At 46.5% G+C, this 15654-nt stretch overlaps 1 protein-coding gene and 1 pseudogene across 1 annotated transcript in view; both read right to left on the bottom strand.

The window, feature by feature from the left end:
- The window catches only part of Galnt18 (polypeptide N-acetylgalactosaminyltransferase 18), a 304421-nt gene that overhangs the window by 196835 nt on the left and 91932 nt on the right, over positions 1-15654 (bottom strand). The gene's annotated exons all lie outside the window — the stretch shown is intronic.
- LOC127676890 (uncharacterized) lies at positions 7132-7241 on the bottom strand (annotated as a pseudogene).

The raw sequence follows: 15654 nt of genomic DNA, 5'->3' as shown, positions 1-15654 counted from the left end.
CCCCACTCCCCAAAAGTCACATAAGCCCTCTTCCCTCCCCCTGTTCTCCCATCTACCCCCTCTCACTTCCCTGTTCTAGTTTTGCCCTATACTGCTACACTGAGTCTTTCCAGAACAAGGGGCCACTCCTCCGTTCTTCTTGTACATCATTTGATGTGTGGATTATGTTTTGGGTATTCCAATTTTCTAGGCTAAGATCCACTTATTAGTGAGTGCATACCATGATTGATCTTTTGAGACTGGGTTACCTCACTTAGTATGATGTTCTCCAGCTCCATCCATTTGTCTAAGAATTTCATGAATTCATTGTTTCTAATGGCTGAATAGTACTCCATTGTGTATATATACCACATTTTTTTTTTGCATCCATTCTTCCGTTGAGGGATACCTGGGTTCTTTCCAGGTTCTGGCTAAGTCAACACTGTACTGGGATGTCATGTCTTTCGGGTCTCCTCTGGTCTGGAATATGTTCCTTCTGCACAAGCATATTCTTTCCATCTTTCAGAATGCAAGTGCTGACATTTCTAATCTATGCCAACTGCTGTAGTGCATCCCAAGTACAGGTACCTGATGACTTTCTTTTATTATTTTCAGGTTGGAGATTTTTGGCAGAAAGACTCCACAGGTGACACTGTGCCCTTCCCAACTCACTCCATCAGAAAGCCATGTAGTGAGTTTAGCTCATCACCGGCCCTGCTAAGTGTGATCTCTTGATTAAGGTGACATTCTTTCCTGTCAAGTTACCCTGGCCCTTCGTAATTAGTAAAATTATGTCAGGGTGTTGGAGGCCATGGAAAGACCTGCTTGCCCAAATTGCTGCTTTTGTTTTTTGTTTTTTGTTTATATCATTACAGTTACTTCCATTTCCTTTCCCACAGAGCTGGGCACGGATGGGAGGACAGAGGCTCTATCTTCATCCACTGTACTCTCTGCAAATCACACTCTGAAACATGAAGCCTCTGGCCCTTTTTCCCCCTTTATGGAAGCACTTACTGGAGAGCAATCCGTTTTAAAAAATTCATTACATCAAAGCTCAGTGAAAACAATTACCAACACTCAATTAGCCTGGCATTGCCCCAGCACTGTGGATGTTCTTAAGTGCAGTGCAAGGGGGCTGAATATTCTGAAGGTGAAAACTTATCTCCTATAGCAACAAGTCGGGGGGGGGGGCATAGAGCACGGCGGCACTCTCACCATGGCATTGGCTAGCAGGTTCTGGTCCTGACCCATCCTGGCAGGCTGCCTCCTCTCAGCCCAGGCAAATCTTCCTGTCCCTTCTTATGCATCCCCTGCATCTCCTTCATCCATTCAGACCCCTTTGTCTTGATTCCCATCTTTGAATGGTAAACCTTTCTGGTATTTGAAGGCCAAGGACAAACTTTTGATTCTCTATACCATTTGCTAAAAATGTAATCTCCCTTTATCTCAGTTCTCTGGGCTTGTGACAATAGGATACTGGGTTCAAGGGTCTGTGTGTGTGTGTGTGTGTGTGTGTGTGTGTGTGTGTGTACTTCCTCATATGACTGAAATAAGAACTGTGGTATCCAATGGTATATCAATGAGGTTCAACCACCAAAATCTTTTTAAAGACTTTCATTTCTTTTTGAGCACTTCAGTGGTTATCATGGGGGAAAGTCAGAGCTGTTGATGTTCTTAGAAGTGAGTAAATTTCATAAGTTTCATTTTGAATTAATTCTGAGAAAGAGAAGAAGCTAGCTATGTAATTCCAAGGAGCAAAATATTTGAAACTAGTCCTTGCTAAAGGCTCCAAAGACTGGGTTTGGTTTATGAGATTTCTACCCAAGCCCCAGCTGGCTTAGCACAATGCACCATGCATGCTAACTGTTTGCTAAGTACATAACAGATGACAGAAAACTCAAGAGCCACACCACTTGCATTTGTTTGGTTCTTTGGAAAGAGAAGGGCTTTCTCCTTTCCCACGGTCTGCCCTCAGCACATTTTAGAAACAGCATCCCCAGACTTCTGTACTTTACCACTGTCCTGGAGGCAGTGAGCAGACTCTGTAACCCACTGCTGTGTATTCAAGATCCTCACCATCCTGTGGTCAGTGCATGGCCCAAGCTACCCACCCTCTGATAAACAGTGGAGCATCCTGTTCACTGCATCAGCAATGGTGTGATGGTGATTACTGACCGTCTGCTTGGCTGGATCTAGAATAACCTAAGAAACAAACCTCGAGGCATGTCCAAGGCTTGAATGAATTAACTGAAGCAGGGAGATTCATCTAAAAGGTGCGTGGTGTCCTCCCAGGCCGGAGTGTGGCAGAGCAGAGAGGAAACGGACATACCAGGATCCGCCAGTCTGCTTCCTGATACCACGCAACCAGTTGCTCCGAGTCCGGCCACGAGTCCCTGCCATTGAGTTGTGCCCTTGGAACTTTGAGCCAGAACACACCCTTCCTCCCTCCACTCCTCCTTCCTTCCCTTCCGCCTTCTCTTCCTTCCTTCCTCCCTCTTCATCCCTACCTTCCTTCGTCCTTCCTTCTTTCCTTCTATTGTTTACCTTGGATATTTTGTCAGAACAATTAGGAAATAACTGCCACGGGGCTCACCAGCTCCATTCAGAAGCCAGAAAACACAGCAGGAGCCTTCACTGTCCTCCACTGCCTTCTGAAGACCGAGTCTCTCTCCCCTCTCCCCTTGAGTCTCAGCTTTAGCATCTAAACACTGTGAATACCTCACTATGGCCTAGAAAGTCCCAATTAAGTGTCTGGACTAGTCACAAGGATACTCCTGTCACACACACACACACACACACACACACACACACACACACACACAAAATATGATGAATAAGACTCAGAGGCCACACTAAGATATCTAAGTTCTCAGAGAACGACCCAAGGCAACATGAGATGCTGGGCCTTGGAAGTTTCCACAACAGGAGAACCTACTTCAGTGGTGGTCAGGCTTCTGCCAGCACCCAAGTGCACACAGCATGGCAGGACAGCAGCTGCTGTCTCAGTACCCTCCTCAGAGGCCCTCCTGGGCCGCTGGAAGGCATTAGACATGAACGGGGTAATTAAAGCTCCCTGTCCTGGATTTCTTCTTTCTGAAAGTCTATCCTCACTTCGGTTTCTAGTCAGGTCATTTCCACAAACCTGAGTGCACAAATCCCAGGCTTCATAGCAGACACTGGAGATGCAGCTCCTCTGGGTGCTAACGAGGTATGGAACATTTATCAGTCTACTTTTGAAATCTATGTCTCAGCTCAGTGCAAGAAACAGATGGATGTGCCCGCCCACAATGAGCTCTGGTGCTGTAGAACTGCTTTCCACACTACCTCATGTGGCCTGATGGGCCACCTCTTCTGAGTTGTGATCGCTTTTCATAAAAAGGGCATTGTTGTGGCCTTGGGGTCAATCTCAGGATCTGGCACACTGCGGTGCCATTTCAAAGATAGACTTTGATAACAGTGGACAGTCCTGGAGTTCAGCCAGCTGACGTCTGACCTCAGGGCAGGGTATGTCCTTCAGCCTACAGCTTTCCTGCCCCAACCAGGAGCTGTCTGTAGCTCCTTCACACCACTCCAGAGATCTGTATGATGATGCAGCTGCAGCCAGCACCTTCCATGCCACCTTCTATTTGGCATGATAAGGACATGCTTCCCAGGTAACATGAGGCAGGTGTTCAGCCTCCCCCAATCTGAGGGGTCTCTTGGGAATTTTTAAATACAGTTTGCTCCTCTTCTTGGACTGAATGAAGTTTCCTCTGGAGATGACTATACTGGGGTGGGATTCCAGGGGTGGGGAGCTGCAGCTACAGAATCTGCTAAAAGCTAGATGACCTAGTTTCACACAGGGAGTGACTCGGGAAGTCCATTGCTCCGGCCATACAGCCAGGGTCTCAGACCTAATACACTTATTTGCACAGAGAAGTGGCTGGCAGCTAATGAGTCCCCTGCCAAACTGAAGCACTGCAGAGCCAGTTCCTCTCCCCAGAGCAGACCCCGCCAGCCCTGGGGATATTGAGCTAATGCAATGCTTCTTCCCTCCAGAAGAACCACCTCTCAGAAAATGCAAGGAAGAGATTGGGCTATACCCAGAAGATGCATATGCACATACCCACTATAGTCTGGATTGAGTGTTTGGGTGTCTCACCCCCAAATGTACATGCTGAAATCTAATCCTGGTGTTATAGTATCTGAGAGCAGATATTCCAGGGGTAACCAGATCATGAGGGTGGAACTCATCATGAAGTAGATTACTGCTCTTGTAAGAAGGGGCTGAGAGTTCTCATGAACACTTTCCTCATGTGAAGATATAATGAAGAGGTGGACAGTCTGTCCTCACAAGACCCCAAGAATTCCAGCATGCTGACCCTGAACTTGTGGCCTTTGTAACTACAGAAAAAAATATCTCCTGTTTAGAAGCCATGTGGTCCTTGGCATCCTGTTCAAACAGCCTAAGAAAATACTATGTGCACACACACAGTGTATGCCTCATTTGCTTTTCTAGTTGCTGTCACAAAACACCTGACAATAGCAACTTAAGGGAGGAAGGGTGTCTTTGAGTGCACACGCATCCTGCTACGATGCACAAAGCAGGGCACCAGTGGATAAGGGGGCCGCTCACAATGCCTCTGTAACCAGGAGGCAGAGGACAAAAAGAAAAGTAGGGTCCTGGCCATTAAACCTCAAGGTGCACCCCAGGGACTCCATTCTTCCAGGAGGGCCCAGCTCCTAAAGATTCTGCAACTGTCCCAAATTAACTGAGGCCCAAGTGTTCAAAATGTGGGACCAGGGGGGACATTTCACATCCAAAGCAGAATAGTGTATTTACACATGCATGATCACACATATGTCCACATGTGTATACATACACTGATATATTTTCATATTATTCCCATGAGTTTTCTGGTTCTAGTAGGGGAGGTTACCTGAAGTCCACACAGAAATCTAGAGGAAGATTCCTGCTCTTAAATCTCCCCAGGACCCCACAACCTGACTCCTAAAGCCACCATTCTGTCATTTGGACATTCCTGACCTATGATAGGTTCAGGCCTGAATTTCTAGCCCTCAGCCTGAGAGGCATGTGACCTCTGCAGTGCAGAGCTGTCTCTTGTCACTGAGTACTCTTGACCATGTCACACACTGACCCAAATCTGTCAGGAGGCAGACAGACTTTTTTTTTTGAGCAGTAGCACAGGGTGCTTTGTCACCACAGATTCTATCTCTAGCTTGAAATTGGAGGTGGGGGCAGTGTACCAGTGAATAGAAACACACTTGAGTGAGATACACACACACACACACACACACACACACACACACACCACAGAGGCACAAAGATGCACATACACCACATACATACGCATGCACAGGTACACACAAGCATATATACCACATATTAGCACATGCACCTACATTTACATATAGATACACATTGATACACAGGTACATACACAAGTGTATACATCAAATGCAAGCACAAATATACATGCATGAACACACACACTACACACAGAGAGACACACATAGTTCTTTCCTGAGCCCAGTGCAATGACAGTAAGTTAGCCACAGCCTTATGATGGTACATCCCCGCTCATACCTCACTCAACATAATTTAAGTGACAGAGTTTCCATCCAAATCAGTAGTTTGTGCAGGAATTGTGTGGCTTCCAGGCACCATCACAAGCTTGGTGGCCCCTGAGCCCTGGGCTTATTTTGTGCCTTAGCCCATCAGAGGGACACTGGGAAGCACATTCCAGGAAGGAGAAGGTGGCTTCTCAGCCCCATCCTATAATGACATCAACTCTTCTGTCACCTAGGTGCTTTGTGTCTGTGTGTCAATGCAGAAAGCCCACACATACACCTGTTTCCGTTTACCCTAAGCATGAGAACTGTGAAAGAAATGGATGTCAGCTATCGATGGAGCTTTATATAGATTTACCAGCCTAGAGCAGAGGCTCCCCCTTTCTCTAGAACCCAGAAATATGCCAGAAAAAAGGACCTCTTGGTGGATAGAAGAGTGTACACCATCAAGTTTCAGGTATGTGGACCAGGGCTCAAAAGGAGACTCCAGTGTTCACTCCTTATGTGACCCTAGGGAAAACACTACATCGCCTTGAGGCTCAGCTTGACCTTCTAACATGGAAGTCATAATGCACCCTCACAGGACAAGAGATGTAAATATGACAGTTGAAGAAAGGAATGGGAGCCATTCTTGGCACATAACAGAGGCTACACCCTCTGTTGGTCAACCTCTGTTGATTTTCTTTTCCTTGCTCCATTCTGAGAAGTTCCAATCAGAAGCATCTGTGTGATTCAGAATCTAATTCTAGCTTTTTCAAGCCTCTGCTGGCCACAGGGTCTGCTTCTTCCATAGATGTGGGTGACCTGCCTGGACCTGTGAAAGGCTATGATTGGCACATTCAGAAAGATGACATTAACACAAAGCAATGTTCCACGCTTCAGCACAGAGCGAGCTCTGTCTTCCGTGCCAAGCTTCAGGTATTGGCTTATGAAGTAATTCAATCCATTTTCCTCAAGACAAGGGACAAGAGACTTTATGGAATGATCAGGAAGTCAGTTTATTTCCTGGGATGTTTACATAGGTCACAGTAAAGCAGTTTGTGCCTCTAGTGACATTTCTCCTGGGACTGCTCTCGGGAACGTAATTTATTTTTTGTAAAGCTTTAAAGGTTGTTGTTTGCTTGTTGTAAGTGGACAGGAATCTGTGTCTAGGCAGTCACAGAGTCCCCCTTGACTTGTTGGGACATATACAGGAAAGTAGACCAGGCTTGAATGAGTCACAGACAATGGTGCCAATGGCTAGTAGAAGGATCAGGTCCTCTGTGCTTAACCTCTGTGGGCTAAGAAAAGCCACCAACAAGGAGCCTTTTCTCTGTGAGCTGTCTTTTGATTCCAAAGGAAAGAGCCAGGACAGAAAAGCAAATTTCCTAAAGATATCCTCCTCTAATGAGACTCTTGAACCCAAACTGATCCAGTGATTGGCACATTACAGATCAGGAACCGAGGCTCAGAGATGTGAAATCACCCACCTAAAGTCACACAGAGAGTGTTAGCAGTTATGTTTGACCCAGGCCTATGTCCAGAACTCCACAGCTCATGTCTACCATCATGTACCCAAGGATGAATCTTTAGGGAAGTTGCCTCTGACGTAATGACAGATGTCTACACTTAGAAGGGTAAGGACTTCCTCTCCACGAAAATCTTTAGTAAAAGGCGAAAGATTTATACGATCTGAAGAGAAACCAGAGTATAGGGTAAGGACTTCCTTCCTTCTTTCCTTCCTTCCTTCCTTCCTTCCTTCCTTCCTTCCTTCCTTCCTTCCTTCCTTCCTTCCTTCCTTCCTCTTTATCTCTTTCCCTCCTTCTTCCCTTCCTACTTCCTTCTCTCATTCCTTCCCTTCCTTTTCTCTCCCTTCTTCACTCTCTACCTTACTTTATTATTTCCTTTATATTTCTCTGTGTGATATATACACATGTGTGCACATATCTGTGTATGTGTGTGTATGTGAGTGTGTGTGTGTGTGTGTGAGTGAGTGAGTATGTATATGTGTATGGACGAATGCACGAATATGTCAAGGCCAGAGGTTGATGTTTTGAGACAGGATCTCTCTCTGAACTTAAGCTCATCAGTTGGCTAGACTAGCTGGCCAGCAAGCTCCCAGGATTTCCTGCCTTTCCCTCCCCAGCATTGGAGATGTGTGTCATTGTACCAGCATTTTCTGTGGGTGCTGAGATCTGATCTTAGGCCTTCACACTTGCATAGCCACTGAGCCACCTCCCTGGCCCAGTGAGACACATTTCTTTACCTGGCAACACTCTTGACAGTGTCTCCCAGGAAGCAGCACCCTGAGCATTGCTTTTGCAGTGGCAATGGCTGGATGGCCTCACTGTAGTCAAGGGTCACTGGTCCTGGCATTTCTGAGTGTGGATAAGAACAACAGTCACACGGATAGATTGGTTTTCTAAATGTGAACCTTCTCATTCCCCAGCCCTTGTGAATGGGATTGGCCCACCAGTCGCTGGCCATGTATTCCTAATCTTGCCCTACAATGGCGAACCCACAGAAGCCAGATATATTTCTAATAGACTCTGACTCTAGCCTACACTCTGGCCTTTTGTTCCCATCTGGATAGTAGGAGGAGACTGGGAGACCCAGGAGAGACGATAGAAAGTGTTAAACAATAGAATTGTGTGAGGGAGACACACCGGGGCTTGGCCTGGAGCCTAAGCCTAGAAGACCTGAGGAATGTGAGCAAAGTGGGGATCTGAGGAAGCAAAGACTGATGGGTTAATAATGAAGGAAATGGGAGCAGGAGCCCAAAGGAAAACCCACGCTGAGGTAACTCAGCCATGGGAAGACACACATCCTTTTTAAGGAGAAAAGCTGTCATCCACTGAAGATATCACTGTGCGTCAGATAAGTTATATCCAAAGGAGGGACATTAAAATCAGCAGTAGTTGTCACTGGTTATATGACCTTGAAAAAGTCATTTCACCTTTCAGTGGCTTAGCCATCATGTTCACAAACTACATATAGGGTGGTGGAGAGATGGCTCAAGGGTTAGGACCACTTGGAGAGGACCAGAGTTCAGTTCCCAGACCCACGTTGGGCAGCTCACCTCTAACTCCAGATCCATGGAGGGATTCAGTGCCCTCTCTTGGCCTCTGAGGTGGAATGTTCCTTGTTGAGAACCTTAAAATATTTCAGGCCATGAATCCACAGCATTTAAGAACCATATATATGGAGCTGGAAAGATGTCTCAGCAATTAAAAGCATGTGCTGCTCTTGTAGAGGACCCTGGATCATTCCTAGCATACATATGGTGGCTTATAACTGTCTTTAGCTCCAGTAATAGGGGACCAGTGCTCTTTTCTGAACTTTAAGCATATGGTATACATACACATGCAGGTAAAACACTCACACACATTAAGAAAAAAAATTCTTTAAACAATAATCTTGAAAGCATTCTGCAGTAACTAAACCATCTCCCTAAGAATAGGGGCCTCTCTAAGTAAACTGCTACTCTTTTTAATCTAATGAAGTACTGTATAAGTGGATTCACCACCAAGTCCACAATTTTTTTGAAGGTGGTTTACCAACTTGAACTGTCCAGAAACTCAAAATTTAAACAATAAATTTTCGGGTGCCAACAATTCTTTGGGTGCCAAGATGTAAAAAGTTCCAGGTTAACTAGGAAAACCGCCAACCTCCAGATGCGGGGTTACTTATGGACAAGAAACTAGAACTTTCAGAAAGAATTCCAGAGCCCCAGGAGCAAAATCAAGAGCATATATTGCTCCATGCACTTGTGTGTGTGCACACACACACATGCACACACATAATGCATGCACACACATATGCAAACACACAAATACACACATACACACATGCATGTGCATACACATGCATATATATATACACACACACACAGAAACACACATGTGCACAAATGTACACACCACATAAATTTTAAAACACATTTATAACCAAGAACACTAGCAGAGCCCTTCCTACGCATCCCAAGGAGGAGATGAAGTTGTCCTTGTAGGGCATGCACATGAGCCACAGAGCCACAATGAGTACCCGTCCATTATGACTGTGAGTCTGAATGATTGCCCAAGGAGCAAGAAGTAATAGTCTTGCTTAATCGAGAAAAAAAATCAATAGTATTCATGGTGGCTAAGATATATCTGAGTCCACCTACCTGTCTTGCCTATAAGTGGCAGAGACAGGTCCACAATCTCAGTCTCTCAGTTCAAGAGTCTGGTTTTTACAGATCACATCCCTATGTGACACCCAAGGAGTAAAGCTGACAATGTTTGCTCATAAGGGGTTTACCTCCTATAGGCAGAGAGGTGAACAAGAACTAAATGGTTATAGATGTGTTGTGACGTCATGAAAAAATAATCCCTCTGGGTCTCCATCTCTCTTCCACCATAGCCCTGCCCATCAGGGATACTGATGACTTGTCATGAGGAGTACAGGGTAAGTGCTGGTATGTGAAAAGTTCTCTTACCATGGATGTTGTCCCTACTACCATGACAGAGTTTGGATGTGTTCAATTGCAGAGAGAACCGAGGGCTATGGCTGATGCTAGCAAACTGAGCTGTAATATGGTCCAGTACAATGGACCAAATGCTTGTGCCTTCTCCACCCAAAGTCGTAAGCTGAGACCCTGGTCTCGGTGTGATGATTACTAAGAGGGAAGATGGCTAGAAGATGATGGCAGAGGACTCACAAGGACACTAATTCCACTGATAAGAGCTCCCTTACCCTTTTGCCCTGTGAGATTGCACTGAGAGGGCAGCTGTCTATGCAGCAGGAAGCAGCCTCACCAGCTACTGAATCTCTCAGTGCTCTGATCTTGACCTGCCTCGCCTCTGATCTGCAAGGAATCAATGTCTGTTTTTCATGAGCTGCCAAGACCGCGATATTCTGTTAAAGCATCCTGGGTTAACTGAGACACCCAGATGAGGCCAGCTCTGTAAAACAGGCCATTAGAAACTCACTTTGCCCGGGGCAGTAGACAGCCCAAGTAAGATCAGAAATCTGGCCTCTTAAATCTAACAGGATTCTCAGCCCTGTTAGAACTAAAATCCTTTTTCATAGATAAATGTACAAATAACTTTTTCACTTAGGAAGAATGACCACAGGAAAAAAATGCGTGCAGGGATATCTGTATCTCTATGTGCCCACTTACAAACTTAATCATTTGAAATGGATATTTATGCTGTTTCTGGTATCTGCAGATAGCAGGAGGCCAAGGGTCCCTCATAAACAGTCTTGGTATCCTGTGGCCCCGGGCTGCATGAACTTGGTGCATCATATGCTGCCATTCCCTTCCCCATCCTTGGTGAGTGACTTGCTACCCGAGTGAGGCTCCTGTGGCTCAGGGTCTCCTCTCCCACCCTCTATGACCCCTGGGCTTTAATACGTCCTCCTTAGAAGACTTGACAAACGCCCTACCCATCATGAGAACACCAAAAAGCCTCTGCAATGAGCCCACTAAGAAAGGAATCTGTATTTTTCCATTACTAAGGGACGAAGTATGAACAGTGGGATATGGAGTACGCTGGAGGTGACAAGTTTCTCTCCTCCCCTGTGGTCTGGTTACAAAGCTCTGCTCCAAAGATGGGCTGTACCCTTTCAGCTACCTCCAGGATGACACAGTTCTAAAGACACCAGAAGAAGCATGCCATCCTCAGACACAAGACCAGGCTTCAGACAAAGCCAGGCAGCCTTTGAGATGGCTGCAGGAGAGCCGCTGAGACAGGACCCCTCTCACTAACGAGCTGGGAGACCCCACTCTGCTGGGAAGTCAACGCCATGCCAACAGTGCTTCATGGCTGAAAAAGTCACTGATGGGCTAAGTAGTATTTGTTATCTAACTAAATTGTAGAGGAAATGATGTGTGAATGAGAAAATTCTAGCACAACCATGGATCACATCTGACAACTTCGATTATGGTTTTGTTTAGTTAAGCACTTGTGCATTCTAATGAACTGTTTTATGGAATTATTAATTGGATCTGGGATTTCAAGCTGCTGCTCTGCAGCCTCCCTAGTAGAGGTGATGTCTGCGGACCTTCTCCATGAGGCTGATTTCTACACCCAAGTCTGGAGCTAAGGTCCAGAGCAGGCAAGTTCTCTAGCTGAGCCAAAACAGAGTAGCTTATGTTCTCCGTCACATGAAAACACAGAATAGGAGCTTCTAGAAAACCCAGGGACATAGATGAGGACTATGGTGGTTAATCTTCAATTTGAATTGATTTAGAATCTCCTGGAAGACTGGCAAGGTGCACTTCTGGGAGTGTCTGTGAGAGAGCTTTTGAAGACATTCATTGAGGAGAAAAGACACCCCCCCCCCCGAATGTGAGCAGCACCATCAAATACACTGGGGCTCCAGTTGAGATCAAAGAAAAGAAATGAAGAAAAAATATGCAAACACTGTCCCCCTGTTTTCTGTTTCTTGTCAGCTTAGACATGAGCAACAGCCTCTGGCGGGAGATCCTGCCACCATGGTTTTCTGCCCGCGTGAGGCTAAGGAACCCCAGGCCTTTGTATTTTGTCTCATCAATACAAAGTTAGCTAATGCAATAACTTCATTAGGCATGTTTGCAAAACACAGCCTATTACAAATGGGTTATTCTGCAAGCATCAGTCAGAGCCACGTTCTGGTTGCCCAGGAGAATAGTGCCCACTGTCTTGAGGCAGTAGAGAGAGCACTGTATTCACCAGCTTCTCTACACACAGACCCAGAACAAACAAACAAACAAACAAACAAACAAACACTTGTCCCTGGCCCACTCCTCTCAGAACCTCCAGGTGCCTGCTTCTCCAGCACCGACCAGACTAGCACTGTGGTCTCCTTCCCACACTAAGGATGGCACCGTAGCAACCGAGAGGTCTGTCCAGCTCCTTCAGTTGAAGCCAAGCCTGGATCTGTTCTACCAATGGAAGAAATCCCATGGGGGACAAAAGGAGCCAAGCTTACCCAGCAGCATACAACTGTCTTACAATGGCTAAGAGTTTAATGAGTTCTCTAGGAAGGCACAGGTGACAGAAGTCACTGCGGGACAGAGGTGTATGGCTTTCAAGAAGGAGAAGACCAATGATGCATGAAGGGGGAGGGGAGACAGGGGAGGGCAAATTTAAAGGCACCCAGACGCAGACTATGTTCATGGTAGCCCATAGACACTGCCCACTCTCCAGGCTTGTCTCTCCTACACAAGAGCTAAGGCCAAAAACTGCCTGGTGTGGCCCACCAAGACTCGGGGATGGACCCAGGAAACATCAAGATATTGGGGGCATAATAAACTCTGACAGGGCAGGAACTCAGTGTGCAGTTTCCATAAAGATCCAAACAGAGCCAGCTAGGGTCATGCTTAATTTGTTTCAGCCTTTCAGACATCCCACCCAACGCTCAACCTTTGGAGCATCTACCTGGTCCCCTTGTTAGAAGGATGTCCCACACATTTCCTCATCCTGAGTCTGCCCCACCTTTCCTGACCACAGAAAACATATTTCCAGGAAGATACTTGTGACCATCAGCAATCAGGAAGATCTGGAGTCTAGTTTTCTGGAAGTCTCTTCCCTCTTGGCAGGTATGCAAATATGAATAAAGCTAACCAAAGCTTGCAGTGCCCCGAGTTGGGGACTGCATGTCTTCCCAGGATAGCATTCCATGCCTATGGAGAGAACCTGAAACAGGACTTGGTGGCCCAGTGATTAAGGAGCCACCAAAAGAATCTGAGAACAAATGGCAGCAAAGACCTGAGAGGCGCCTATCCTGAGGGGTCAAGGCCAGCCAGACTTCTGTCTGTGTGGTGAGACCTCTAAAGTTCTTAGGTAAGGTCTTTGGCAAACAGACCTAAGAAACGTATTAATGCACCCCAACACTGTTCTGGAAGGCCATGGAAGATCCTCCATACGTGATCCTCAAACACTGAAAGGCAGGCAGAGTTATCTTCTTCGGCTTACAAAAAGGAGGTCTGAAGCACAGATGGGTTCAATCCCCTGCCTCGGATCACTCAGGGAACAAATAGAAGGGCAGGGTACACATCCCAGTAACACAACCTGGGGTTACACTCTCACATGCTGGTGGGAGCCTGACCTCCCAGCTCTGCCAGCCTCAGGCACTGGGCAGAGGCCTGCTCCATTCTCCCTGTACCTAGACACGCACCTAGGCCTCTCTGACAAGTCAGTCTGTACCACTCAGTGAGTGAACCTTTACAGAGATGGCCAGGGCTTTTCCTGGAGGGGCAGCCTTTGAGGAGCAAAGGTAGCAGAAGATTCCTGAGAGAAGGCTATGGAACTGTGACTCTATAAAATCAGGAAGCAGGCCTGGGCAGCTGGAGAGCTAGCTTCTAGGCAGGGGGACCTGAGAGAGCTTCCCGCATTGGGTGGTTCCTCAGAACTGTCATGGGCTGAGATGATGGGTCTGTCAGTCATGTTTATATAAGTACCTGCATTAACCAATTGTGCCACCAGAGATCATGTCAGGAGGTTTCTATGCATCAGACTGCCCTTCACAGAGGACATGACTTAGAGCCAGATAGCCCTTCAGCTAAGCCACCCAACTGACAGATGAAACTTTTGTATGTAAGGAAATCTTCCCTTTTCCATCTAGTAGTCTCCAGCATGGCCAATAGCCCTGGGACTACTTGCCTGGCCACATCCATCTAGGAGGTGACCTTGCTTCTGACTGCCTGGGTGAATGATTCTGGGTCCAGTTTTTGTTCTCTCATCATAGTGATGACCAACAGTGACTGGAAGCTCTTTGGGAAAGGAAGCGCTGAGGGGGACCCTCTTCCTTAACTTAGACCATAAGCCTCCCCAGGCCCTTAAGCTTTCTATAATGTTCTCACATAAGTTGATAAACACACACACACACACACACAGACACACACACAGACACACACACACACACACACATACTCACCAGCTCTAAGTTTTCTCAGAGTCTTTCAAGGTCTCACTTTGCTCACTTTGGATATTAACAGAGGTCAATGCTAGCAAGTACTGGAAAACCTGTAAAGAGTCTGCCCTCAGCTCATGTGACCTATGAGTCAGCCCAACACAAAAGGAAGGGACTAGAGGACATTGGGAAGCTTGAAGGATGTCAGAAGAGGCAGAAAAGTAGGTTCCATCAAGCACCAAGGACATCACCAAGTCTTACTGAGCAGATGATGATTCTTAAACATGGCTAATGCTGGAGGCACTGGGTGCTGTGACCTCCACAGCAGCCACAGGAGCCCCAAGAATTCAAAGTACCTGGCACTGAACCACCATCTGATTGATGGAGTCCAAGTTCAGACCTGACTCAATATGACTTCTCTAGTAGAAACCTGATCAATTGACCTCCATTCTCATGGAGACTCCAGAAGTAGAGAGTCCCTGCACTGAGACTCTGGATGATCTGAAATGACAAATGTTCAACAAATGAGGAAAGACACAGTTCTTTAAGGTCCCTTTCAGCAGCATGCAGCTATAGAATTTGACATGCACACTGCAGTGCAGTGTGTTACACTCACTTATGTGCTCCTCCTCCATAAAGACACACACAGTACATGACTGTTCATGAGCATCACCCTGCAGTGCTCCCCAACCTCAGGGAGAAAGCTTCCTCAATGACATTGGCTTTGAATATACAAATTGCTTTGACCATTGGGATACGATGCAACCTGCTCCAGGGAAGGCCTTAGGGGACACTACATGGGACAATCAAGCTATTCCTTTTCTTCCAGTAAAACAAGAAATCCCAAAGTAAGAGTAGAGTTTCCAGTCTGAGCCTCACAAGGGGAAGGCATGGAGCACTTCACAAAGCTGCGGCAGCCAGAGGCCACTCCCACTCTCCAGTGTTGCTGTGAGATAGTGACAAATGTCCCCCAGACATGGAGTGGTGGTGTTTATTACAACAAAATGGGAGAATATGGAAAACCACTCCACAGCACTGTATCCTAAAGCAAGGGAAGTCATGAGAGATAAGACCCAGTCTCCTAGTCATGAGACTCATTGGGGCATCTGGGACACTCTCAAGTCAGAGCTGGCACAGAGAATAAAACTGTTTGAAAGCAGATCTTATACACAAGTCTCAAGGAGCCTTAGAAAAGCAGACAGGAATTCTACCTGGGGGATCCAGGATGCTTCCTAGAGGGAGAGACTT

The sequence above is a fragment of the Apodemus sylvaticus genome, chromosome 1 (assembly GCF_947179515.1).
Source record: "Apodemus sylvaticus chromosome 1, mApoSyl1.1, whole genome shotgun sequence".
NCBI lineage: Eukaryota > Metazoa > Chordata > Mammalia > Rodentia > Muridae > Apodemus > Apodemus sylvaticus.
The sequence above is the reverse complement of the archived record's forward strand: the minus strand, read 5'-3'. Positions and strand labels throughout refer to the sequence as shown.